Here is a 24780-nt window from a genome sequence, read left to right as displayed (position 1 = left end):
AGGTGGCTTCTTCTTGGAACCAGAAGAAAAACTACATCTAAATGGACTGTGCTAGCAGGCTTCCCAGAACACATGCCAGGACTTCAACATGCTAGGATGTCATTGGCCTAAAAATAAACATAAGCATTTTTTAATGAGTACAAAGAAATATAATTAAAAAGTATTTATATTTAAATATGTACAGAGCGAGGGTGAGACAGAGTGTGAGATAGTGGGAAAGCAAGAAAGATTTTTTTTTCGAGGCTCCGACAAGACAAATACATAAAGTGTCTTCAATATTACTTGGCAAAAGATTTGTCAGTTCAGTCAAATTATAACATAAAATACTTACAATCAGTACATGCATGTAAGAAAATTGTCTCACCAGACATCTGGCACAGCTCCAACTCCCTTTCCTGCATCAGTTACTAGGAAACTTACCATTCGACGCATATGCTATGTGGCACAAAACAAGCAAAAATTACCCTTACAGTGTTCTAAGGAGAGAACAGCAGCTCGCCCCAGGCTGGGCGAAGTTGAGAAAATATTATAGTAAAGTTTAGCAGCATCCTTTGTATGGCTGATAGGTGCAAAGAGTCTTGTGAGCTGCATCCCCTACAATAGAAAAAGAAAATTAATTTATGTATATTAAAGAAACATCACAACTCCGCACAAAAGAAATTGAATTAACATTGGCAAGTAATTTCCCAAACATGATGCTAATATGTGTGGATGGGTTTAGTCATAATGAAAACGTAGTTACTAAGCTAAGTGAGAATTTATTCCCAGTTCGCCAACTACTCCTTGTTCCCTTTATATCACAATGAAAAATATTTTAATATCTTTAATTATTTTTTACAAAAATCTCCTCTTTTATGATTTTAAATTTAAAATTAAAGTTCAGGTTTTAAAAAAAAAACATTATACTCACCTAGGTGGATGCAACATTAATCCAGTGCTCCATCTGTCCCCTGCCAGCTCTGTAGTGATAACTGATCAAACACCGCTGATCTCTCAGTTGTCTCAGTTCTCCCCCCTCTCTGAGCAGAGAGCAGGATCACTGAGAGGCTGAGCCCAGTGCCGTTTCAGGGTTCTGAGCCGATACCAATTATTTGGTCAGGATCTTTCAGAGCCTGGACCAACTCTGTGACTTCAGCCGACAGTTACATCAGAGCTCTGTGACATCAGGCGACAGTGGGCTTCAGCCCCGCTGTCATCTGAAAATGGATCAAAGGAGTGCAGAACAAATTGCACTCCTGTAATCCACTGGAGAAGTATGGCCAAAATACCTTTGGCCATACTTTTCCTTTAAATCCCAAAAGGCTATGCTTGGTCAATAATATCATGCTTCCACTTTAAGTCCCCCCTTACAAACTCCCACATCCTTTTTGAAGAGAACGAAAATGAGACATGGTAATTTGCAAAATAGGCGTTAAAGGAACCCTCTACTAATTGTTTAAAAAGAGTGGCATTTAGCCTGATGTGAAATTGTGATTATGCTGATGATGAACAAATATCCTAAAAACTGACCCAAAACACAAAAAGGAAAGAAACTGTTGAAAGCGCATCAGTTTGTTGTCAAAATGTGCATTGCTCGATGTTGGCTTAGAGAGACCCAAGATACCATCACACACTAGGAATTAAAAGGGTTGATTATACAAGCCAAACCACAGCAGGGCAGCCTGGGGATGTGAATAGTCTAAATGGTGCGTACACACGATCGGACATTCCGACAACAAAATCCTGAGATTTATTTCCGACGGATGTTGGCTCAAGCTTGTCTTGCAAACACACAGTCGCATAAATGTTGTCGGAAATTTTGATCGTCAAGAACGTGCTGACGTACAACACATATGACGGCACTATAAAGAGGAAGCTCAATAGCCAGTGCGCAACCCTTTGGGCTCCTTCTGCTAATCTCGTGTCTATCTCATGTTAGTATAAGTTTGGGGAAAGACGATTTGTGCTTTTTAGCCTCGTGCTTTTCAGATCATTACTGCTCTTCTGTTTGTGCTTGTGGGTTTGTATCTGGTCTTTAGTGTATGTAGTCAGTTCGTATCTGGTTTTCAGTGCTTATTTTTATATTACGTATTTGGTTTTCAGTACGTTCTTGTCTGCTCGTTTCTGATTTCTTCTCAGGCCTTTCTCATTTTCAGCACGTTCTATTAGTTCATTCTGACCAGCCGACCGTTTTGAAGCCATGTTGCGAGTACATACTCATCGCACAGTTCATGCTGTGCAGTGGCTTGGTGTTGGGGTTCTTACTTTGACCCAAGCCCAGTCCATGAACAGGGTGAGGAGGAGTTCATGGACGAATAATTGGTTGCTCCAGCATGACCAATTCTCTCATATGTCTTATTTGCAGGAGATCCGGGAGAATAATCCTGATGATTTCAGGAATTATTTCTGGATGACGTACCCCGTTTTTTAACAGTCTGTTGGCTTTGCTGTCCCCTTATATTACGAAGCAGGACACCTGCATGTAGCAAGCCATCACTCCGGTTCAAAGACTAGTCGCCACCTTTCGGTACTTGGTGACAGGGTGAAGTCTGCAGGACATCAAGTTCTCAACAAGCATCTCCCCCCAGGTTCTGGGGATCATTATTCCAGAGACCTGTTCTGCCATCATTCAGGTCCTGCAGAAGGACTATATTAAGGTAAGATTTCTCCTTTAACATCACATTATATGTATTTAAATAAATGTATTTTTAAATAAATTTTATTTTAAACTGAAAAAATATTTCCTTTGATGTACTGCTTGTGTTTCTTTTAGCTGTCTCCTAGGTTATCCAATGGCCTTTTCTTTTTTTTTGGCCATTTTCTTGCACCCACAAAACGCGTACATTAATATACCGTGATGGCAGATAGCACATGTTGACACACTGTGTGCATCTTCAAAATTTGACTTTCAAAATTTTTTTAAAAAAGTTAGAAAAATAAAAACAATAACAAAAATGTTGGTGTGTTTTAGATTCTGCTTAAAGCATCAATGATGTGTTTGAGTATTTTTTCCCACATCATTGAAGTCTTCCTTGATCTTCTGTAAATCCTGATTGCACACCATGGTCTCCCTGGTGAGGAACTGTGCACTTGCACTTGTGAAATGTGTTTCTTTTTCCACAACATCCACATCACCTAAAATAAAAAAAATACATCATGTATTATAAATATGCAGGCATACATCTATTACCTGAAGCTGCATCTCAGACACTCACCTGTTGTGGTCACTATTTTGCCCACTTCATAAACCTCTCCTTCCTCCACATCCTGAGATTGTGATTTTGGGATTTCCCCTTCTTTAGGAGGTTGGGAGTCCCTGGTGACCTCAGATGTTCAGAGTCTTTTCTCCCCTATGTGAATTTAAAAAAGGTATACTTAGCACACAGATATTTGAGGGCAGAAATTTGAATATGAAACATTGCTTGAAGTGTCGTACAATTGTCTGTTTTGGCAGAGTTGCAAGCTGAAGACATGATTTTTTCCCTTTCTTAAAACTGAAATATTTACCTGTTTTGGTAAAGTTTCCCACATGTAGACACCCCTAGTATCCACTGGAGCACCTGTGTGCGACACCCTAAAAAGTTTGTTCTGGTGTCCCACACTAGTGCTCCTGCGTCCAGATGTGTAAACAGTTGCTGAGTGTCCTCTCCTTACACTGAATCAAGTTTGCATTTCATTCTAGTTACAAACCCATCTAGACAACAATGTACTAAACTTCTTTGAATACAAATAAGCATGACCAAATGTAGTTAACCTGCATCTGCCAAAAACATTATATTAGTGGGCGAATGAACAATGTTTACTATGAAAGATTAGTGTGCCCACAACCCCGAAACTTTCTATTTTAACTGCCATCTTAAACTGTCCAACAGTAAAGAAAAGCACACGGAGCAGCATGCATGTAATAATAATAGGAACACATGACAAATACTTTTTTGCAGAACTCTCTTGATCCTTCTGTACTGATCCTGCTCCCTCAATTTGAGGTCTGACCATCGTTTCCTCAAAATTCTTCTGCAGACTTTTCACAGCTTTTGCCATGATCTTGGCCTTTCTCACATTTGGATTTGGGTAAGGTCCATGCTTCCCATCATAGTCAGCCCTCTTCAAGATGTCCACCATCTCTACCATCTCTACAAAGGACATATTTGAGGCCTTAAATCTCCTCCGGGATTGGGGCGTTCGTGGCTTCAGGCTTTTGTTTCTGCTGCTGCTATCTTCATGCACTTGTTCTTTTTCCGCCATGTGCTCTCCCACTGCACAAAAAGAGAAGGGGGCGGGGAATAGACTAGAAAGAAGGTCAGGGGCGGGCGGAGTTTAAAGGAGTAGCGGAAGCGCCGATCGTTCTAACGAAGGTACAATTTTCACTTGGGGCATCAGTGACCTATATTGCTTATAGATGGAGGTCTATATTGGGACAAGATTATGCGAGTTTAGCCAGACATTAGGGTTTGCCTTGTGTAGTGCAGATAAAATAGATTGATTCCTCCCCCAATTCATTGATTTGTACAGAGAGCTGCCCTGTCTGTGGCAGACAAAACACCCCTTTTATACAAATCGAAAAAAGAGGAAGGCAGCACTGGATAAATTGCTGGAATTTGTGAAGCTGCAGATCTCCGCGGCAGACATCAACTATTTGAAGTGCAAAATTGTTGGCCTGAGACTTATAATAGGAAGCGCAAGAAGGTCTAGGATTCCATGAGATCAGGAGCAGCAGCAGATGACATTTATGTCCCCAAGCTCTGGTATTAGCACAGACTGCGATTTCTGTCAGACCAGACTGAAATCAGGCTATCACTCTCAACCCTTCCTTCCACTCTTTCTACCACCCAGCTGAGGCTTCCGACATCCAACCTGGGCCTTCCACCCAGGAAGAAGATGTGGAGGAGCCCAGCTTGAGTCAGGTATAGCATTGTTCAACATATTTCTCAAAATTGTGTGTGATTGATGAACAATAAACTAAAACTATATCCCTTTTTCATACACAGGAAAGCCTCAGCCAGGAGGAGGCTGTGGAGAGTGGCAACCAGGAGGTGGCAGGGGAAAGTGGCAACCAGGAGGTGGCAGGGGTAAGTGGCAGCCAGGAGGTGGCCAGGGTAAGTGGCAGCTAGGAGGTGGCTGGGTCCACTAGCCTGACCAAATCCCGGATCTCTCCCCTCTGCCTTCAACAAAAAAGGCCCAGGAAGGAGAGGAGCGTGGAGGAGTCAGCACTTGGGTTAATTCGGTAGGCTTCTGCAGCCCTCAGAACCCCCCAGTCTTCTTGAGGCCTATGCCTGCATGGTTGTCAACAAAATGCAGGAAATGGAGGTGGGCAAATCCCTCTTTTGTGAGGAGGTGATATATATGACCCTAAATAAGGAGTTCAGGGGTGAACTCAGCAAAACCCACCTGTGTGAGTTGGACCATCCTCCTCCTCCTCCACCTCCTGCCACAACTCCAACACCAGAGCCACAGCCTGGAAGCAAGTGAGGAAACAAGCATAGAAGGAAGACAAGTGAGTGATGGCCTGGGTTCGGTCTGGTCTGGTAAAAGACGCAGGCTGTTGTAAGCCCACAGCCTGGGGACATATATGTCACCTGCTGTTGTTCCTGATCTCTTGGAGTCCTGGACAGGATTGCGCTTCCTATTAAATGGACTCCACAGGCTCCCAATTTTACATGTCAAATAGTTGATGTGGGCCCTGGGGTACAAAGGCTTTGCTAATTTCACCAGTTTATCCAGTGTTGCCTTCCTCTTTATTTTGTTATGATCCCTTAATAAATGTCTATTTTTTTCTTAAATCATTGGTTATGTGTTATAATTAAAAAAGGACAGTTTTTTTGTGAGTAGGCAGGTACATTTCAAAAATACAATGTCAAATTAACAAGGGGCACCAACACTAACCAACCTCTTTGAGGTTAAATAATACAAGATAATAATGGTTTTTTGATAACTTGACACACAAAGAGAAAAAAAATATGGCGATCACTAGAAAAAGAAAAAAAACAGGAGATCTTGATTTAAAAAAAAAAGGAGATGAACAAAAATTATAAACATTATTCTGGAGATCTGGCAAATAAATAAAAAAAGATTATTCATGAGATCACAAGAAATAATAAAAAAAGCAGTTTTTCAGAACTCTGTGTGTATATCAGCAGCAAAACAATTTTATAATTCTAGCATTATAAAGAAGAAGAGAATGCGCTGCATTAAAAGATTAAAAAAATGTGCAGCATGACGATTGTGCTCCATTCATGATCCACCGATCGATTCCGTCTCGTACTTGATTCAGAGCATGCGTGGAATTTTGTGTGTCAGAATTGTGTACACACACTGGGAATTTATGGCAACAGATTTTGTTGTTGGAAAATTTGAGAACCAGCTCTCAAATTTTTGTTGTCGGAAATTCCAATGGAACCATCACGCGGTTGGAATTTCCGACAACAGGCTCTCATCGAACATTTGTTGTCGGAATGTCCGATCGTGTGTACAGGGCATAAGGCTAACCATAGAGGGATACAATTTTTAAGCAAAATCGTATTCGTATAAAAATTTTCTGGACAAATGTTGTTTGCTATTAACATATGATTTTGAAATGAATGGACTTTACCGAGCGAAAACGACATACACTGTTAGAAATTCCATCTTGCTTCTTCAAATTTTCTCATCACTGTGATCGAAATAAATGTCAATTTAACCCACGGAATGGTCTTGCTGGAAAACCAGCATGTGATCAGCATATTCTTCAAGAGCTGCAAGCGCCAATCTGTGTTTTCTGATAGTGGGGAGTCTCGCCTGTCGGAATACAATGGAGCAACAGGAAAAATCCCTGATCAACATCGCTTTTGTTGAGGCGGGGATCTGTACGTTTTTTTTTTTTGTTCACAAAAAATTCTGCACATATCTATATATACATGTATATCGAGCTTTAAAACATTAATTTCCTAATGCCGTGTACACATGAGGGGTTTTTCCGTTAAAATAAACTCCAACAGAATTCCACTGAAGCTGTCTTGTGTGCACACATTCACACCAAATTCCGACCGTCAAGAACGCGGTGACGTACAACAGGTGCAACGGGACTAGAAAAAGGAAGTTCAATAGTCAGTAGTCAATAGCTTCTGCCTCGAACTTGCTTTAGAGCATGTGTTGTTTTTGGTACGTCGGAACAGCGTACAGACGAGCGGTTTTCCCGATAGAAATTGGTTCTGTTGGGAAAATGTTCTCTTTCTAGGTTCATCAGAATTTTCTACGTAAAAAGTCAGATGGGGCATACACATCATCGGAATATATGATGAAAAGCTCTGTCTGAATTTTTCTGTCGGAAATTCCACTCGTGTGTACACGGCATAAGAGTTTTAATTTCAAATTCTACCCATTTATGGTCAACTTAGCTGCTTCTTCTGCATTGCCCTGCAGAGTATAGAACTGCAGTATAAAGAAGAAAAGAGAGCAGGGGCGTCGGGAGGGGGTGGCTAGGGGTGGCTGAAGCCCCGAATGTGACCCCGAAAAGCCCAGAGTCAATGGAATGGTGCATTCCATTGTTACCCCCGAGCGCCGTCGGCTAATTTCGGCCGCAATCGCTAATCGGTCCCCGGCTGCCAAAATTAGCCATAGCGGCCGAAAGTGGCCGAGTGCCGCTGGTCACGCCTTCTGGAGCGGGACGTGTGCCGTTACATCCATCTTAGTCTGCAGACTCCAGAAGGCGGGAACGCTACATCCCCACTCGGGCGGGTGGCTCGGCTCTCCTCTCCTCGGCTCTCACGGTGCTTGACTGACTGCTGTGACCACACACCACGACTGAGCTGAGGTAGGTCCATCAAATACAGCATGTGTGTGTGTGTGTAGGTCAGTGGTCAGTGTATGCAGGTCAGTGTGTGTAGGTCAGGCAGGTCAGTGGTCAGTGTATGTAGGTCAGGCAGGTCAGTGTCTGCAGGTCAGTGGTCAGTTTATGTAGGTCAGTGGTCAGTGTATGTAGGTCAGGCAGGTCAGTGGTCAGTGTATGTAGGTCAGGCAGGTCAGTGTATGTAGGTCAGTGGTCAGTGTATGAATGTCAGGCAGGTCAGTGTACATAGGTCAGTGTATGTAGCTCAGGCAGGTCAGTGTATGTAGGTCTGTGTATGTAGGTCAGGCAGGTCAGTGCCTGTAGGTCAGTGGTCAGTGTATGTAGGTCAGTGGTCAGTGTGTGTAGGTCAATGTATGTAGGTCAGTGGTCAGTGTGTGTAGGTCAATGTATGTAGGTCAGTGTGTGTAGGTCAGGTAGGTCAGTGTGTGTAGGTCAGTGATCAGTGTGTGTAGGTCAGTGGTCAGTGTGTGTAGGTCAGGCAGGTCAGGGTATGTAGGTCAGGCAGGTCAGTGTATGTAGGTCAGTGGTCAGTGTATGTAGGTCAGGCAGGTCAGTGGTCAGTGTATGTAGGTCAGGCAGGTCAGTGTATGTAGGTCAGTGGTCAGTGTATGTAGCTCAGTTAGGTCAGTGTATGTAGGTCAGGCAGGTCAGTGCGTGTAGGTCAGTGGACAGTGTATGTAGCTCAGGCAGGTCAGTGCGTGTAGGTCAGTGGTCAGTGTATGTAGGTCAGGCAGGTCAGTGCGTGTAGGTCAGTGGTCAGTGTATGTAGGTCAGGCAGGTCAGTGCGTGTAGGTCAGTGGTCAGTGTATGTAGGTCAGGCAGGTCAGTGCGTGTAAGTCAGTGGTCAGTGTATGTAGGTCAGTGGTCAGTGTATGTAGGTCAGGCAGGTCAGTGGTCAGTGTATGTAGGTCAGGCAGGTCAGTGTGTGTAGGTCAGTGGTCAGTGTATGTAGGTCAGGCAGGTCAGTGCGTGTAGGTCAGTGGTCAGTTTATGTAGGTCAGGCAGGTCAGTGCGTGTAGGTCAGTGGTCAGTGTATGTATGTCAGGCAGGTCATTGCGTGTAGGTCAGTGGTCAGTGTATGTAGGTCAGGCAGGTCAGTGCGTGTAGGTCAGCGGTCAGTGTATGTAGGTCAGGCAGGTCAGTGCGTGTAGGTCAGTGGTCAGTGTATGTAGGTCAGGCAGGTCAGTGGTCAGTGTATGTAGGTCAGGCAGGTCAGTGTATGTAGGTCAGTGGTCAGTGTATGTAGGTTAGGCACATCAGTGCGTGTAGGTCAGTGGTCAGTGTATGTAGGTCAAGCAGGTCAGTGCGTGTAGGTCAGTGGTCAGTGTATGTAGGTCAGGCAGGTCAGTGCGTGTAGGTCAGTGGTCAGTGTATGTAGGTCAGTGGTCAGTGTATGTAGGTCAGTGGTCAGTGTATGTAGGTCAGGCAGGTCAGTGTATGTAGGTCAGTGGTCAGTTTATGTAGGTCAGGCAGGTCAGTGCGTGTAGGTCAGTGGTCAGTGTATGTAGGTCAGTGTGTGTAGGTCAGGCAGGTCAGTGGTCAGTGTATGTAGGACAGGCAGGTCAGTGGTCAGTGTATGTAGCTCAGGCAGGTCAGTGTATGTAGGTTAATGTATGTAGGTCAGGCAGGTCAGTGCGTGTAGGTCAGTGGTCAGTGTATGTAGGTCAGTGGTCAGTGTATGTAGGTCAGGCAGGTCAGTGGTCAGTGTATGTAGGTCAGGCAGGTCAGTGTATGTAGGTCAGTGGTCAGTGTGTGTAGGTCAGGCAGGTCAGTGGTCAGTGTATGTAGGTCAGGCAGGTCAGTGTATGTAGGTCAGTGGTCAGTGTGTGTAGGTCAGGCAGGTCAGTGGTCAGTGTCCGTAGGTCAGTGGTCAGTGTGTGTAGGTCAGTGGTCAGTGTATGTAGGTCAGTGTGTGTAGGTCAGGCATGTCAGTGGTCAGTGTATGTAGGTCAGTGGCCAGTGTGTGTAGGTCAGTGGTCAGTGTATGTAGGTCAGTGTGTGTAGGTCAGGCAGGTCAGTGGTCAGTGTCTGTAGGTCAGTGGTCAGTGTATGTAGGTCAGTGTAGGCAGGTCAGTAGTCAGTGTATGTAGCTCAGGCAGGTCAGTGTATGTAGGTCAATGTATGTAGGTCAGGCAGGTCAGTGTCTGTAGTTCATTGGTCAGTGTATGTAGATCAGGAAAGTCAGTGGTCAGTGTATGTAGGTCAGGCAGGTCAGTGTATGTAGGTCAGTGGTCAGTGTATGTAGCTCAGGCAGGTCAGTGTATGTAGGTCAGTGTATGTAGGTCAGGCAGGTCAGCGTGTGTAGGTCAGTGGTCAGTGTATGTAGGTCAGTGTATGTAGGTCAGTGGTCAGTGTGTGTAGGTCAGGCAGGTCAGTGGTCAGTGTATGTAGGTCAGGCAGGTCAGTGTATGTAGGTCAGTGGTCAGTGTGTGTAGGTCAGGCAGGTCAGTGGTCAGTGTCCGTAGGTCAGTGGTCAGTGTGTGTAGGTCAGTGGTCAGTGTATGTAGGTCAGTGTGTGTAGGTCAGGCATGTCAGTGGTCAGTGTATGTAGGTCAGTGGCCAGTGTGTGTAGGTCAGTGGTCAGTGTATGTAGGTCAGTGTGTGTAGGTCAGGCAGGTCAGTTGTCAGTGTCTGTAGGTCAGTGGTCAGTGTATGTAGGTCAGTGTAGGCAGGTCAGTGGTCAGTGTATGTAGGTCAGGCAGGTCAGTGTATGTAGGTCAGTAGTCAGTGTATGTAGCTCAGGCAGGTCAGTGTATGTAGGTCAATGTATGTAGGTCAGGCAGGTCAGTGTCTGTAGTTCATTGGTCAGTGTATGTAGATCAGGAAAGTCAGTGGTCAGTGTATGTAGGTCAGGCAGGTCAGTGTATGTAGGTCAGTGGTCAGTGTATGTAGCTCAGGCAGGTCAGTGTATGTAGGTCAGTGTATGTAGGTCAGGCAGGTTAGCGTGTGTAGGTCAGTGGTCAGTGTATGTAGGTCAGTGTATGTAGGTCAGTGGTCAGTGTGTGTAGGTCAGGCAGGTCAGTGGTCAGTGTATGTAGGTCAGGCAGGTCAGTGCGTGTAGGTCAGTGGTCAGTGTATGTAGGTCAGTGGTCAGTGTATGTAGGTCAGGCAGGTCAGTGGTCAGTGTATGTAGGTCAGGCAGGTCAGTGTATGTAGGTCAGTGGTCAGTGTATGTAGGTCAGGCAGGTCAGTGCGTGTAGGTCAGTGGTCAGTGTATGTAGGTCAGGCAGGTCAGTGCGTGTAGGTCAGCGGTCAGTGTATGTAGGTCAGGCAGGTCAGTGCGTGTAGGTCAGTGGTCAGTGTATGTAGGTCAGGCAGGTCAGTGCGTGTAGGTCAGCGGTCAGTGTATGTAGGTCAGGCAGGTCAGTGCGTGTAGGTCAGTGGTCAGTGTATGTAGGTCAGGCAGGTCAGTGGTCAGTGTATGTAGGTCAGGCAGGTCAGTGTATGTAGGTCAGTGGTCAGTGTATGTAGGTTAGGCACATCAGTGCGTGTAGGTCAGTGGTCAGTGTATGTAGGTCAAGCAGGTCAGTGCGTGTAGGTCAGTGGTCAGTGCGTGTAGGTCAGCGGTCAGTGTATGTAGGTCAGGCAGGTCAGTGCGTGTAGGTCAGTGGTCAGTGTATGTAGGTCAGGCAGGTCAGTGGTCAGTGTATGTAGGTCAGGCAGGTCAGTGTATGTAGGTCAGTGGTCAGTGTATGTAGGTTAGGCACATCAGTGCGTGTAGGTCAGTGGTCAGTGTATGTAGGTCAAGCAGGTCAGTGCGTGTAGGTCAGTGGTCAGTGTATGTAGGTCAGGCAGGTCAGTGCGTGTAGGTCAGTGGTCAGTGTATGTAGGTCAGGCAGGTCAGTGCGTGTAGGTCAGTGGTCAGTGTATGTAGGTCAGGCAGGTCAGTGCGTGTAAGTCAGTGGTCAGTGTATGTAGGTCAGTGGTCAGTGTATGTAGGTCAGGCAGGTCAGTGGTCAGTGTATGTAGGTCAGGCAGGTCAGTGTGTGTAGGTCAGTGGTCAGTGTATGTAGGTCAGGCAGGTCAGTGCGTGTAGGTCAGTGGTCAGTTTATGTAGGTCAGGCAGGTCAGTGCGTGTAGGTCAGTGGTCAGTGTATGTATGTCAGGCAGGTCATTGCGTGTAGGTCAGTGGTCAGTGTATGTAGGTCAGGCAGGTCAGTGCGTGTAGGTCAGCGGTCAGTGTATGTAGGTCAGGCAGGTCAGTGCGTGTAGGTCAGTGGTCAGTGTATGTAGGTCAGGCAGGTCAGTGGTCAGTGTATGTAGGTCAGGCAGGTCAGTGTATGTAGGTCAGTGGTCAGTGTATGTAGGTTAGGCACATCAGTGCGTGTAGGTCAGTGGTCAGTGTATGTAGGTCAAGCAGGTCAGTGCGTGTAGGTCAGTGGTCAGTGTATGTAGGTCAGGCAGGTCAGTGCGTGTAGGTCAGTGGTCAGTGTATGTAGGTCAGTGGTCAGTGTATGTAGGTCAGTGGTCAGTGTATGTAGGTCAGGCAGGTCAGTGTATGTAGGTCAGTGGTCAGTTTATGTAGGTCAGGCAGGTCAGTGCGTGTAGGTCAGTGGTCAGTGTATGTAGGTCAGTGTGTGTAGGTCAGGCAGGTCAGTGGTCAGTGTATGTAGGACAGGCAGGTCAGTGGTCAGTGTATGTAGCTCAGGCAGGTCAGTGTATGTAGGTTAATGTATGTAGGTCAGGCAGGTCAGTGCGTGTAGGTCAGTGGTCAGTGTATGTAGGTCAGTGGTCAGTGTATGTAGGTCAGGCAGGTCAGTGGTCAGTGTATATAGGTCAGGCAGGTCAGTGTATGTAGGTCAGTGGTCAGTGTGTGTAGGTCAGGCAGGTCAGTGGTCAGTGTATGTAGGTCAGGCAGGTCAGTGTATGTAGGTCAGTGGTCAGTGTGTGTAGGTCAGGCAGGTCAGTGGTCAGTGTCCGTAGGTCAGTGGTCAGTGTGTGTAGGTCAGTGGTCAGTGTATGTAGGTCAGTGTGTGTAGGTCAGGCATGTCAGTGGTCAGTGTATGTAGGTCAGTGGCCAGTGTGTGTAGGTCAGTGGTCAGTGTATGTAGGTCAGTGTGTGTAGGTCAGGCAGGTCAGTGGTCAGTGTCTGTAGGTCAGTGGTCAGTGTATGTAGGTCAGTGTAGGCAGGTCAGTAGTCAGTGTATGTAGCTCAGGCAGGTCAGTGTATGTAGGTCAATGTATGTAGGTCAGGCAGGTCAGTGTCTGTAGTTCATTGGTCAGTGTATGTAGATCAGGAAAGTCAGTGGTCAGTGTATGTAGGTCAGGCAGGTCAGTGTATGTAGGTCAGTGGTCAGTGTATGTAGCTCAGGCAGGTCAGTGTATGTAGGTCAGTGTATGTAGGTCAGGCAGGTCAGCGTGTGTAGGTCAGTGGTCAGTGTATGTAGGTCAGTGTATGTAGGTCAGTGGTCAGTGTGTGTAGGTCAGGCAGGTCAGTGGTCAGTGTATGTAGGTCAGGCAGGTCAGTGTATGTAGGTCAGTGGTCAGTGTGTGTAGGTCAGGCAGGTCAGTGGTCAGTGTCCGTAGGTCAGTGGTCAGTGTGTGTAGGTCAGTGGTCAGTGTATGTAGGTCAGTGTGTGTAGGTCAGGCATGTCAGTGGTCAGTGTATGTAGGTCAGTGGCCAGTGTGTGTAGGTCAGTGGTCAGTGTATGTAGGTCAGTGTGTGTAGGTCAGGCAGGTCAGTTGTCAGTGTCTGTAGGTCAGTGGTCAGTGTATGTAGGTCAGTGTAGGCAGGTCAGTGGTCAGTGTATGTAGGTCAGGCAGGTCAGTGTATGTAGGTCAGTAGTCAGTGTATGTAGCTCAGGCAGGTCAGTGTATGTAGGTCAATGTATGTAGGTCAGGCAGGTCAGTGTCTGTAGTTCATTGGTCAGTGTATGTAGATCAGGAAAGTCAGTGGTCAGTGTATGTAGGTCAGGCAGGTCAGTGTATGTAGGTCAGTGGTCAGTGTATGTAGCTCAGGCAGGTCAGTGTATGTAGGTCAGTGTATGTAGGTCAGGCAGGTTAGCGTGTGTAGGTCAGTGGTCAGTGTATGTAGGTCAGTGTATGTAGGTCAGTGGTCAGTGTGTGTAGGTCAGGCAGGTCAGTGGTCAGTGTATGTAGGTCAGGCAGGTCAGTGCGTGTAGGTCAGTGGTCAGTGTATGTAGGTCAGTGGTCAGTGTATGTAGGTCAGGCAGGTCAGTGGTCAGTGTATGTAGGTCAGGCAGGTCAGTGTATGTAGGTCAGTGGTCAGTGTATGTAGGTCAGGCAGGTCAGTGCGTGTAGGTCAGTGGTCAGTGTATGTAGGTCAGGCAGGTCAGTGCGTGTAGGTCAGCGGTCAGTGTATGTAGGTCAGGCAGGTCAGTGCGTGTAGGTCAGTGGTCAGTGTATGTAGGTCAGGCAGGTCAGTGCGTGTAGGTCAGCGGTCAGTGTATGTAGGTCAGGCAGGTCAGTGCGTGTAGGTCAGTGGTCAGTGTATGTAGGTCAGGCAGGTCAGTGGTCAGTGTATGTAGGTCAGGCAGGTCAGTGTATGTAGGTCAGTGGTCAGTGTATGTAGGTTAGGCACATCAGTGCGTGTAGGTCAGTGGTCAGTGTATGTAGGTCAAGCAGGTCAGTGCGTGTAGGTCAGTGGTCAGTGCGTGTAGGTCAGCGGTCAGTGTATGTAGGTCAGGCAGGTCAGTGCGTGTAGGTCAGTGGTCAGTGTATGTAGGTCAGGCAGGTCAGTGGTCAGTGTATGTAGGTCAGGCAGGTCAGTGTATGTAGGTCAGTGGTCAGTGTATGTAGGTTAGGCACATCAGTGCGTGTAGGTCAGTGGTCAGTGTATGTAGGTCAAGCAGGTCAGTGCGTGTAGGTCAGTGGTCAGTGTATGTAGGTCAGGCAGGTCAGTGCGTGTAGGTCAGTGGTCAGTGTATGTAGGTCAGTGGTCAGTGTATGTAGGTCAGTGGTCAGTGTATGTAGGTCAGGCAGGTCAGTGTATGTAGGTCAGTGGTCAGTTTATGTAGGTCAGGCAGGTCAGTGCGTGTAGGTCAGTGGTCAGTGTATGTAGGTCAGTGTGTGTAGGTCAGGCAGGTCAGTGGTCAGTGTATGTAGGACAGGCAGGTCAGTGGTCAGTGTATGTAGCTCAGGCAGGTCAGTGTATGTAGGTTAATGTATGTAGGTCAGGCAGGTCAGTGCGTGTAGGTCAGTGGTCAGTGTATGTAGGTCAGTGGTCAGTGTATGTAGGTCAGGCAGGTCAGTGGTCAGTGTATGTAGGTCAGGCAGGTCAGTGTATGTAGGTCAGTGGTCAGTGTGTGTAGGTCAGGCAGGTCAGTGGTCAGTGTATGTAGGTCAGGCAGGTCAGTGTATGTAGGTCAGTGGTCAGTGTGTGTAGGTCAGGCAGGTCAGTGGTCAGTGTCCGTAGGTCAGTGGTCAGTGTGTGTAGGTCAGTGGTCAGTGTATGTAGGTCAGTGTGTGTAGGTCAGGCATGTCAGTGGTCAGTGTATGTAGGTCAGTGGCCAGTGTGTGTAGGTCAGTGGTCAGTGTATGTAGGTCAGTGTGTGTAGGTCAGGCAGGTCAGTGGTCAGTGTCTGTAGGTCAGTGGTCAGTGTATGTAGGTCAGTGTAGGCAGGTCAGTGGTCAGTGTATGTAGGTCAGGCAGGTCAGTGTATGTAGGTCAGTAGTCAGTGTATGTAGCTCAGGCAGGTCAGTGTATGTAGGTCAATGTATGTAGGTCAGGCAGGTCAGTGTCTGTAGTTCATTGGTCAGTGTATGTAGATCAGGAAAGTCAGTGGTCAGTGTATGTAGGTCAGGCAGGTCAGTGTATGTAGGTCAGTGGTCAGTGTATGTAGCTCAGGCAGGTCAGTGTATGTAGGTCAGTGTATGTAGGTCAGGCAGGTCAGCGTGTGTAGGTCAGTGGTCAGTGTATGTAGGTCAGTGTATGTAGGTCAGTGGTCAGTGTGTGTAGGTCAGGCAGGTCAGTGGTCAGTGTATGTAGGTCAGGCAGGTCAGTGTATGTAGGTCAGTGGTCAGTGTGTGTAGGTCAGGCAGGTCAGTGGTCAGTGTCCGTAGGTCAGTGGTCAGTGTGTGTAGGTCAGTGGTCAGTGTATGTAGGTCAGTGTGTGTAGGTCAGGCATGTCAGTGGTCAGTGTATGTAGGTCAGTGGCCAGTGTGTGTAGGTCAGTGGTCAGTGTATGTAGGTCAGTGTGTGTAGGTCAGGCAGGTCAGTGGTCAGTGTATGTAGGTCAGTGTAGGCAGGTCAGTGGTCAGTGTATGTAGGTCAGGCAGGTCAGTGTATGTAGGTCAGTAGTCAGTGTATGTAGCTCAGGCAGGTCAGTGTATGTAGGTCAATGTATGTAGGTCAGGCAGGTCAGTGTCTGTAGTTCATTGGTCAGTGTATGTAGATCAGGAAAGTCAGTGGTCAGTGTATGTAGGTCAGGCAGGTCAGTGTATGTAGATCAGTGGTCAGTGTATGTAGCTCAGGCAGGTCAGTGTATGTAGGTCAGTGTATGTAGGTCAGGCAGGTCAGCGTGTGTAGGTCAGTGGTCAGTGTATGTAGGTCAGTGTATGTAGGTCAGTGGTCAGTGTGTGTAGGTCAGGCAGGTCAGTGGTCAGTGTATGTAGGTCAGGCAGGTCAGTGCGTGTAGGTCAGTGGTCAGTGTATGTAGGTCAGTGGTCAGTGTATGTAGGTCAGGCAGGTCAGTGGTCAGTGTATGTAGGTCAGGCAGGTCAGTGTATGTAGGTCAGTGGTCAGTGTATGTAGGTCAGGCAGGTCAGTGCGTGTAGGTCAGTGGTCAGTGTATGTAGGTCAGTGGTCAGTGTATGTAGGTCAGTGGTCGTGTGTGTAGGTCAGGCAGGTCAGTGGCCATTGTATGTAGGTCAGGCAGGTCAGTGTGTGTAGGTCAGTGGTCAGTGTGTGTAGGTCAGTGTGTGTAGGTCAGGCAGGTCAGTGGTCAATGTCTGTAGGTCAGTGATCAGTGTATGTAGGTCAGTGTAGGCAGGTCAGTGGTCAGTGTAGGCAGGTCAGTGGTCAGTGTATGTAGGTCAGGCAGGTCAGTGTAAGTAGGTCAGTGGTCAGTGTATGTAGGTCAGGCAGGTCAGTGTCTGTATGTCAGTGGTCAGTGTATGTAGGTCAGTGTATGTAGGTCAGGCAGGTCAGTGATCGGTGTGTGTAGGTCAGGCAGGTCAGTGGTCAGTGTGTGTAGGTCAGGCAGGTCAGTGGTCAGTGTGTGTAGGTCAGGCAGGTCAGTGGTCAGTGTATGTAGGTCAGTGGTCAGTGTATGTAGGTCAGTGTGTGTAGGTCAGGCAGGTCAGTGGTCAGTGTATGTAGGTCAGGCAGGTCAGTGTATGTAGGTCAGTGTATGTAGGTCAGTGGTCAGTGTATGTAGGTCAGGCAGGTCAGTGGTCAGTGTATGTAGCTCAGGCAGGTCAGTGTATGTAGGTTAATGTATGTAGGTCAGGCAGGTCAGTGCGTGTAGGTCAGTGGTTAGTGTATGTAGCTCAGGCAGGTCAGTGCGTGTAGGTCAGTGGTCAGTGTATGTAGGTCAGGCAGGTCAGTGGTCAGTGTATGTAGGTCAGTGGTCAGTGTATGTAGGGGTCAGGCAGGTCAGTGTATGTAGGTCAGTGGTCAGTGTATGTAGCTCAGGCAGATCAGTGTATGCAGGTCAGTGTGTGTAGGTCAGTGGTCAGTGTATGTAGGGCAGGCAGGTCAGTGGTCAGTGTATGTAGGGGTCAGGCAGGTCAGTGTATGTAGGTCAGTGGTCAGTGTATGTAGCTCAGGCAGATCAGTGTATGCAGGTCAGTGTGTGTAGGTCAGTGGTCAGTGTATGTAGGGCAGGCAGGTCAGTGGTCAGTGTATGTAGGGGTCAGGCAGGTCAGTGTATGTAGGTCAGTGGTCAGTGTATGTAGCTCAGGCAGATCAGTGTATGCAGGTCAGTGCGGGTAGGTCAGTGGTCAGTGTATGTAGGTCAGGCAGGTCAGTGCGTGTAGGTCAGGCAGGTCAGTGCGTGTAGGTCAGTGGTCAGTGTATGTAGGTCAGGCAGGTCAGTGGTCAGTGTATGTAGGTCAGTGGTCAGTGTATGTAGGTCAGGCAGGTGTGGTCAGTGTCAGGCAGGTGTGTTTATTTAGTAAGTCACACATCCCCACCACCCAGGCCAAAAAAAAAGCTGCGCCCCCATCCCCCCACCCCCCGCTTCTTTGACTTCGGGCTGAAGCCCCTGGTCTTTTTGCCACCTGCCAACACCCCTGAAAGAGAGCAATACCTGCTCTCCTTTATAAACTAGGCCATATATAATCTATTACTGTCATATGAAAATGCATACACACAAACACAGTAAAAGCAGTTAATTTAGTTTGTTAAGTATATGAATTGTAAAGAAAGTAAAAGTGCTCTGGAAACAAAGATATCCGTTCACATGGCGTTCTACCCTCATCTTGTAGCTTCCAATAAAGATGTGCAATAGGGACTATCTGAGCCGAAACTATGAGAGAAAAAAAAGAGATGTACATGTCATCCCACTAATCACTCCCCCCCCCCCCCCCCATACACACACACAGAAAATAAATAATTACCTTACCCCCCCCCCTCCCCCCCAAAAAATACAAATGCACAAATGCAAGCAATTATTTCTGTTTGAGAAGTTTTTCTAAAGTTTCAAAGGGATATAGATCAACATTCTAGAGGCAAGCAATGTTATAACAAAACTTATATGGTATAACCTAAGAACTACATTCCACAAAGAGTCAATTCTATTTAAAAAGTACAGTACATCCATACATCCAATTTAAATGGAGCAATGGGGCTGTGTAACAGTGATGCAAATTTGTTGATACTCAAGAGCAACATTTACTATTGTGAAAAGAGCACATACAGGACCTCTAACTCACTCAAAGAACAAACTGTCATAGTTTGTCCAAAAGAAATATAAGCCATTACACTCTTTTAAATAAGATATCTGTTAATGTGCTTTACAGTGCTTGGCACAAAATCGCCTGTGCAAGAAAGCATGACACCAATCCTCAACTAACAACATTTAATGAACCTGATGCATGCACATTTTGAGAATAAATGTTTATAGGTATGTTATTTTTTCCCCACTCTGCATTTCTTTAGTGTTATTCACAGGGCTGTCTTTAATATTGATTGGACCCTGGGCAAACATTTTCTTGGCCCCTCCCAAATCCACTTGTCAACTTTTTTCAGGCAGTGTAGGCTCAAGGGGCAGCTGCTTTGGGCCCCACAATAATGACTAGGCCCAAGGCAACTGCCTTAAAGACAGCCCTGGTCATTTTTTGTAATCTATATGATATATTGGCCATCCCACTATAGACTTAGGCCGCGTACACACGGGCGGATTGTCTGCCCAACTAAGTTTGTCAGACAATCCGTCCAAATTTTGAATGAACGGACTTGACCACACACGATGAACAGACAGTCCACTGAAAACTTGCGCGATGACGTGTACAGCACGTACGACGGGACTAGAAAAACGACGTCCAATACACTGCAATGCAACCTTCGGCCGTGTAAATCCTTTCTGAGCATGCGCCATACTTAGTCCATCCAACTTGCCTACACACGAGCGGACTGTCCGCTGAAACCAAGTTTGGACGGACAAAACCAAGTTTGGACGGACAAAATTACGGAAATTCCGAAAGACAAAGTCCGTCAGACTGTCCGCTGAAAAAGTCCGCTGAAGCCCACACACGAGCGGATTGTCCGCTGAAACACGGTTCAGCGGACTAAGTTGGGCAGACAATCCAGCCCGTGTGTACGCGGCCTTAGGGACATGTTTCTACCAATATTGAAATAAAAAAAGGATGGATTTTATTCATTCTATACTTTAATCAATCAAAGTGTTGCCTTTAGATATATATACAGTATCATTATCATTTCCCAAACTCCAAAGTCTCTATACTTCTATATGCAATGCAGGCAGATTATGGCTGGTGTGAGGGTCCAGCTATATGGTGTAGTTAACACAGCACTCCACCCTTGCCTATGAGTAATTATTATTTCCTAGAAAAGTAATATGTTTGGACAATAACTATGAGTATAAGGCAACATTGAACTAATGAAGATTGTAGGGGCCATGACGGGTTGGCAAATAACCTGCTAATATTTTGGAATGCTATTGAAGTGCTATCGACTTGTGTTCTTTGTTGGGTTGTTTTTTTTTTTTTATTGTCTTCTTTTGCATTTAAATCCTACTTTGGAAAATACTAAGTACATGAGCAAGACTCAGAGGTATTGTAATCTCGTGTCTACACTGCTTACTATAGTAAGGGGTTTATAGTAAGGGGTTCCCCCACAATGGGTTGATATTTTTGGTCTTCTTGCCACCCTTTTATTATGTGTCGGATAAGCTTTGTCTCCATTTATTTTTTTCGTATTGGTAATATGTTGTGATCCAGTCTGCTCTGACTGTATGGTATTATCAGATGCACCTCTGTGTTTGGTATCAGTATTTCCTTTTTGTAAGATTTTCTGTCTTGCCGAAGCATGCAATAAAAACGTTTACTTAAATAAAAAAAAATTAAAAATAAGAAAGAATGTAGGGGCCAATATTTTTGAGATATTATTTGTCTGCAATTGATTTTTATAAAAAAAAAATTAAACAACTTAGGAAAAGTCCACAACTGTACCATGACAGCCCAGGCAGATTTTCTTGTCTATTTAAGTTAGTGCTACATTTGTTACTAGTGATGAGCCTATTGGACTGGGTTCAGTTTGTAGACTGTTGGCTAAACCCAGCCTGAAATTATTATTTTTTTATTATTCAGGATTTATATAGTGCCAACAATTTATGAAGTGCTTTACAATATAAAAGGAGACAATACAGTTACAATACAATAAAATACAAGCGGATTAAGAGGGCCCTGCTCATAAGAGCGTACAAACTAATAGGGTGGGGCAGGTGGTACAAAAGGTTAAGCTGTGGGGAATGAGCTGATGGAAGTGGTAGGAAATTAGTTGGAGACATGATAGGCTTCCCTGAAGAGATGAGATCGTCTGAAGGTAGCAAGAGTAGGGGATAGCCGGACCAGTGGAGGTAGCGAGTTCCAGAGGATGGGAGAGGCTCTGGAGAAATCCTGGAGACTAGCATGGGAGGAGGAGACAAGAGAGCTTGAGAGTAGGAGGTCTTGAGAAGAGCGGAGGGGACAATTTGGGTGATATTTGGAGACAAGATTGGTGATGTAGCTTGGGGCAGAGTTGTGAATGGCTTTATATGTTGTGGTTAGTATTTTGAATTTAATTCGCTGGATGATTGGGAGCCAGTGTAGGGATAGGAGGAGAGGGTTGGCAGACACTGAGCTGTTGGTAAGGTGGATAAGTCTGGCAGCAGCATGCATGATAGACTGAAGAGGGGAAAGCCTATGGAGAGGCAGGCCAATGAGAAGGGAGTTACAATAGTCAAGGTGAGAGATAACAAGGGAGTGAATGAGTAGCTTGGTGGTTTCATTTGTTAAGAAGGGGCGAATTTTAGAGATGTTACGGAGGTAAATTCTACAAACTTTTGCCAACGATTGGACTTGGGGCTGAAATAACAAGTCAGAGTCTAGGATTACACCTAGTACTCTGGCGTGAGGGGAGAGTCTAATGGTTGCATTGTTGATTTTGATGGAAAAGTCATGGAGGGGAGCATTTGCAGGGGGTAATATTAAGCTCAGTTTTAGAGAGATTTAGTTTAAGGAAGTGGTGTGACATCCATGCTGATATGTCAGTTAGCAAGTTAGTAATGCGAGAGGAGACTGAAGGAGTGATTTGAGGAGTAGATAAATTTGGGTGTCATCGGCGTATAAGTTGTATTGGAAGCCATTGGCGGTTATCAAGTGACCAAGGGAGGAGGTGTAGATAGAGAAGAGAAGGGGTCCAAGAACAGAGCCATGGGGGACCCCCACATAAAGAGGCAATGGAGAGGAGGAGACAGAGTTGTAGGTGACACTGAAGGAACGCTGTGATAGATAGGCAGAGAACCAGGATAGAGCAGAATCTCAGAGGCCAAAGGAATGTAGTTTATTGAGGAGGAGCGGGTGGTCAACAGTATCAAAGGCAGCAGAGAGGTCAAGTAGTAGGAGTATGGAGTATTGGCTGTTGGTTTTAGCAGTTAGTAGATCGTTAGTGAGTTTTAGTAAAGCAGTTTCCGTGGACTGCTGCGAGCAAAAACTAGACTGTAATGGGTCAAGAAGGTTATTTGCACTGAGGTAGGAGCTAAGACGGTTGTAGACTAAACGTTCTAGAAGTTTAGAGGTGAATGGGAGCAATGAGATGGGTCTTAAGTCGTTCATGTTGGTGGGGTCTTTTTAAGTATGGGGGTGATCTGCGTATGTCTGCGCATGTCTGAGAACCCAAACATAACACTGTAACTCTAGACAGTTAGGCAGGAAGGAGTTTTAATAGGGCTTACATAAAAATATATCATCAATATAAAAATCTTTTTTTCACAATTTCAATGATGTATTTTGGGATGTTATTCTCTTCCCACATGGTCATAGATATGTTTCCCACAGTGGCACACACTTTCCCCCATGGCTACTCCTTGTGTCTTAAATAGAAATAGTTATTCGACATTGCAAAATTCAAACATTCCCAGAGAAACATACAGTTGTTTTTGTCATGGGAAGACATCAATCACTGGTGTAAAAATATTACACCACCTTAAAATACCCAGATTGGGGTAAGCTAGTATACAATGCATGGGCATCTGCTCTTACTAGACAAAATGGCTCTCATACGATTTCTCCCATAGAATGTTACATATATGCTTTGTATCCTTAATATGTGAAAGAGTAGTGATCCCCATAGGTTGTAAAAATGCATCTCTGTATTGGCCAAGTTTTGAGGTTATAGAATGTCTCCCACTAATGATGAGCCTGTCTGTGAGATAGGGTTGCCATCTCATCCCTTTAAACTTGAACACATATTAATTACACAGGTTTTGAGGCTAATTTATTGTAGATAAGGTGCTAAGTGAGTTTAAATACCACCTTAATCAGCCACAGAACCTCTGTAATTAATATGTGTTTGGGTTTAAAGTAGTGAGGTGGCAACCCTACTGGGATATTCACTGGGTCCTTGTAAACCTTGAACAGATACTACATAACTAAAGGGTTTGTGGGGAGTAGAAGATTTAGGAAACTCATTTTTCTTACTTATAATCCCCTCTTTGCATTCTATCCCCATCAGACACTGTCATTTTTTAAATTGGCAGTGCGATTCCCTCCCTATAACTTGTTTGAATCATCAGACTGTTCATTTCCTCTAAGATATTCTGCTTTATCCAATAGAAGCACTTCCTTATCAACAGGTGATCAATTACTTTTCTTTTATAAATTCCTTTATTCCTTCATCATTTTCAGAAGTATGAAAATTCTTTCTCTTCTTTTTTACTATTCATCTTATTCATATCATGCAGAACCATTTCTTTTGAAAGTGGTTCGTTATTGAAGCATTCATATATTGTTTACAGTATATAAGCATTAATATAGTATTAAAGGTACCTTTATACCTTTGCCTATCATTTTCATAAACTTTTTATGATGCTTTTTTACTTTCCCCCTTTTCCCTCATTGTAGTTTCTAAATTTTCAATTGTCTTCGCAATAATCAGCATATAAATCCTTATCCTCTCCATCTCATTTTGAGGCTTAAATCTGTTGAAAGTATGAATAGGGGTATTATAACAGTGTCTCTTTGTATACCCTCCATTCTTATAATTCCTGTCAAAATCTCCTCTATTAGGAATCTTTTTCCAGCCTAACTCCTTCTGGGAAGGGAGGGATTGGATCTTTTACTTATCTGGGGAGCTTTCATTCCTTCTACATCATTCGCCTGATTTTTTATCCTATCCTAATATTTTAAATTATTTAGATTAGTATATCTTTGATGTAGATCATATTTATATAATCAGTTGTGCCTCCTGAAAAAGGTTTCTGTTTTTCTTTGTTCTTCTTTCTCTATATTCATCTTTAACTCTAAGCATGCCTTATCGTTATAGAGCTCTTTATAGTAGAAACGTTTGTCTTTACCATTGCTAATCTCCCTATCTAAATTTTGGACCTTTCTCTTCTTCCTCAAAATAACAAAGGTTATAAAGTTTAATCCATATTGATTAAAAAAACTAAATTAGTCTTTACCATCTCTGGGTTTTGTTCATCTTCATGTGCTGCCACATCTCATGTAATGCTGCATGGCACTATACCACTTTTAATAGGTTTTTCCAATAGTGTTATATGCCACCAGGTATTGAATATGCTCACCATTAAATTCTTAAAGTGTGAAAAAAATATATTATGTTGGAGGTCAGCATATTAAAAGCTTCCTCTATATTTCAATTTCTTTTTATACTTATACTTTTCTACTTTTTTTTCTGTTTGCTCTATAATGAAATAAAAATTGTAATGAAAATTAGGAGTAATAGAAAAAGTTGTATATAAACACACAAAATATAAATATAAACCCCACTTTAAAAAAAAAAATTAAAACAGCAAGCAACTAGAAATTGTATACTGTATATACCCACTATAAATAAAATATAAATAGAGGTGTTCAGAAGAAAAAATATAATAAAAAACCTTACATCCTCATTAAATGGAAAATCACATAACATCATAAAATCAAGTTTAAAAAGTCCATTCATAAACAATCAGCAAGACTAGGCTGTTATCATGGAAGATATCCTTATTTCTCCTCCCTCTGGGTAAGTGTACTTCCACTCTTAAAGCAAAACATAAGGCAGAAATACTTACCCATGTGCACAATTTGACAGCTATGTGTGTGCTTATTGAAATGGGCCCCCAAATGCAGATAGTGTGCATTTGAGACCTGCACAGTTGTCAAGTTGGGAGTAGTATTTGTGCCCATACAGCTGCTGTGTCCTAATTGACATCAATGGGGCTGCCTGCACAGGGATGCATGGAACACCTGTGCATTCCTGTGTGGGCAAACACAGCCCCCACACGGGCATATGCTTAAGTATGCCCATGGCAACAAGGCCTTATTATAAGCTTACTGCTGCATTGCTTTTC

General features: G+C 44.9%; 1 protein-coding gene across 1 annotated transcript in view; it reads left to right on the top strand.

The window, feature by feature from the left end:
- The window catches only part of SYT6 (synaptotagmin 6), a 650982-nt gene that overhangs the window by 484394 nt on the left and 141808 nt on the right, over nucleotides 1-24780 (top strand). The window lies entirely within an intron of this gene.

Source organism: Lithobates pipiens, unplaced genomic scaffold (genome assembly GCF_037356315.1).
Source record: "Lithobates pipiens isolate NorthernLeopardFrog02 unplaced genomic scaffold, aLitPip1_a1.2 Scaffold_16, whole genome shotgun sequence".
NCBI classification, from domain to species: domain Eukaryota; kingdom Metazoa; phylum Chordata; class Amphibia; order Anura; family Ranidae; genus Lithobates; species Lithobates pipiens.
This window is presented reverse-complemented; position numbering and strand designations above follow the sequence as displayed.